Source organism: Schistocerca americana, chromosome X (genome assembly GCF_021461395.2).
Source record: "Schistocerca americana isolate TAMUIC-IGC-003095 chromosome X, iqSchAmer2.1, whole genome shotgun sequence".
Classification (NCBI taxonomy): Eukaryota; Metazoa; Arthropoda; class Insecta; order Orthoptera; family Acrididae; genus Schistocerca; species Schistocerca americana.
The window spans coordinates 926,262,430-926,265,993 of NC_060130.1; the positions used below are offsets into that span (position 1 = coordinate 926,262,430).

At 39.3% G+C, this 3,564-nt stretch overlaps 1 non-coding gene across 1 annotated transcript; it reads left to right on the top strand.

Annotated features, from left to right (window-relative positions):
* The first annotated feature begins 2,719 nt into the window (after positions 1-2,719).
* Positions 2,720-2,826, top strand: LOC124557474. Its single transcript, XR_006968731.1, has one exon. It is a non-coding gene; the product is annotated as a U6 spliceosomal RNA (small nuclear RNA).
* Positions 2,827-3,564: the final 738 nt, after the last annotated feature.

Genomic DNA, 3,564 nt, shown 5'->3' on the forward strand with positions numbered 1-3,564 from the left:
ACAATGCTAATAATACATGTTTGATTTCTGTGTTTTTACACCGGTGCTCAGTGACAGAAACTACTGTGCAGTACAAAGACTGGATCTCAACTTCAGACTGTCGTATTTTATGTTTTATTGATTGTATGACTTGATGAAGAGTTGTTAAGTATCTGGAATGTCCCATGATACTATTTCTGATGGGTTCTTGTTTTCTTATGACATGTAAAAATATCCATATTGTAAACGATTTTATCAGATTTTTTTATCTGCTTCAGATACTCTTTAGTTGGGGGAATCTGTTATCTGGATTTATCATAAAAAGAATCTACTTCTCCTATGTATGACAGCAAATATTTCACCATGCTTGGTCAAAGGTACACCCCATATAATACGATGAATCTACTGTACCAATCTTCTCTTCCTCTTCCTGCTTAGGACTAGGCTACATCTAGTGACTCACCATCTATTGATGGTACCAACTGGCATGACAGCAACATGTGTGAACTTGACTGCCATCAGTGCCTTCTGTAACCCCACATTAATCTGCCTCAAAGCTCCATATAGGTGTGGCCAATCATGGCACTGGAACAGCTCATCAAAGTGTGCATTTATGCCATGAGTCAGGGAAAGTGTCTTGTCCAGGTCACCACCTATGTCTTATCCCCCATTCCTGTCCCAACTGTTTCTCATCCCTACCCACCATCACCACATGGTCATCTTTTGAGAAATCCTTAGCTAAAGACCCCAAGTCCTCCATCACTTGACATAGCCCTGAATTTAGTTTGAATATACTCGTGACCTTGTATGCTACCCTAATTTTTTCTGTAACTGAGGCCTACATCTTGCCCATGACTACTACCTAGCAGCACCACATTTTTTCTTCCCAACTCCTTGTATACTCCTAGGCTTCCTGACATTGGTTGAAAGGTGTTGTACATTTCCTGCTCCTAGTCCTACCTGAGGCTATTCTCCACTTGACTCTGGCAGTAGTAGATACCTGTTTTTGGCGTTGATAATAAAACTATCAGATCACATTCTCTTTCTTCCTACCAGCTGCCAGTTCCCAACCGCTGTCCTCCCCTTTTACCTCTCTTGATCCTGATCAATTCCTCACTGCTTCCTTTTCTGTTCTTCAGACAAAATGTTCCAACTGCATACTCTGCATTTCCAGGAGTGAGCCTCTTCTGTTTTCCCGATGCTCTCCCCACTGCATCCCCCCCCCCCCCCCCAAACCCCAGTGAGAATATTTTCTACAAGACTGGCAACAAATCACCGTACTCACTATTCTATAACAGCTCATGTATTTCTCACTCGTGATTGAATTCGATAGAAGAATTAAGTTCAACAGTAAATAATGTTTCAAATTTGTCAAGGACGTGATATTGGCTGTAAGTACACAAACACGATGATATATTGTTTTGTCTTGTTGCCGCTGTTTACATACTGATTTAGAGATACAGAACAATTAATTACTAATTACTTTGGTTTTAGAGAAATCACTTTATAAAGATTGTTTCGATATGTTTTTAAACGTTAGCAACTCAGAAATTGTATGCCTACATCACGTCTGTCTAACCAGTAAACAATACGAACTGCGTTGATAAAAATGAGTTAAAACGTTTAATTACACTTTTCTGTTAAGAACAGACAGAATATACACTATTGAATCTAACAGCTGCTTTGTTTTAACGAAATTTAAATTATTAAGAAAACTTAAGCAGATATTTTAGTGTCTATGTAACACAAAATTTCGGCCTACGTCGCGAGTATTGGGATTTCTAATAAACGAATTGCTTTTAAGAAAAATGATTACTTAAAACGCTAAATATTCATTTTCGTAACAGGAACGGACACTACAGCAGGTATACAAAATAAGAGCTCCTATTTCTCACGGCACTCCTACACCCACACAACATTTAAGTCACTACAGGTAAACTGAAAGTAGATCAATAAATAGTACGTAATTTTGAAGCGAATTAGTCGTTCCATTGAAGTATTTGGTAATTATAACAATAAATCATAGGTTGCAATACGCCTACTTCGAACTTTACATACAGACGCAAATACTATACCCGTAATAATGAAATACCTCATGTGTCATGTATGGAAAATACGACTGGCTTCATAACGCTTTTGTTATCAATATGATTTTTATATTCTTCATTTCTTTAGGTCCAATAAGTGAAGCTACATTTTATAAACATAAAGATTTTGAGTCAACTTAGGACATTGTAAACAAGTAGGCCTGTCTATTCTTACTAGATTATTGCTTCTATTCCGTAGCAGAATTTTTTGGAAGTTTGAGATACAGAGACTAGAAACAAGACAGTGAAGCTACCGCAAATAGTGCAAGCTGTTTGGTGGATAACGCTTACATTTATGTCTCTACTGGCATATTACAGTATTTTTACTGTGCTGTGTTACCGTTTTGATTTGTTTGTTCTGTGTCTCATAATCTGGAAAGATTTTTTTTTTTGGATGAATAAAAGAAATAAACTCTGTTGCCGTCTGCGGCATCATAAGCTTTTAATATCGATATACGTAACATTTCCAAGCACATTATTTGCGAAGTGTAGTATATTTTATATTAGCCGGCATGGTAGCTCAGCGTGTTCGGTCAGAGAGCCGGTTAGCCTCTGTAATAAAAAACTGAGTTAATGGATCAACAACGAACTTAAACGGATGTCTTACGACGTCCGCTCCGAGCAGATGCAACGAACAGAAGTGAACAAAATGAGTACTCGCTTCGGCGGTACATATACTAAAATTGGAACGATACAGAGAAGCTTAGCATGGCCCCTGCGCTAGGATGACACGCAAAATCGCGAAGCGTACCACATTTTATATTTTTTGAACAGCCGGCACGGTAGCTCAGCGTGTTCGGTCAGAGAGCCGGTTAGCCTCTGTAATAAAAAACTGAGTGGAAGGATCAACCATCGAACTTGAACAGGATGTCTTGCGACGTCCGCAACGACCAACCACAACGAAAAAAAAAAAACCGGTTCTAGGCGCTACAGTCTAGAACCGCGCGACCGCTACGGTCGCAAGTTCGAATCCTGCCTCGGGCATGGATGTGTGTGATGTCCTTACGGTAGTGAGGTTCAAGTTGTTCCAAGTTCTAGGGGACTGATGACCTCAGAAGTTAAGTCCCGTAGTGCTCAGAGCCATTTTGATTAATTTGATGGTAATTGGCCCACATTATAATTAACAGATAACACGTTTGTACTTCGCTTTCATTTATTATTTTAAATCATTCGTGATTTTTTATTCCGCTTGTTGTAAATACCATTAGGTACCGGTAATCCATTTTAAGTTATAGACACTTCTACTTCATCAATCACACACAGTTATAATCGTAGTCGTGTCTGTAAACGTTTACATCACGTTCTAACAGTCGCGACACTTCGCCTCGATTTTGTTCCCTACCACGCCAGCAGCGCCCCAGGCGGCCAGTAACTTAAACTGTGAGTTCGGCGCGATGGTGAAAGCGAATAGTGGTTGTTCATTTTGATTTCTACAGTGGTTTTTACAAGCGGTAGCGTTTGTAGCGCAATAAATTGCAGTAACAACAGGAAGAAGGCA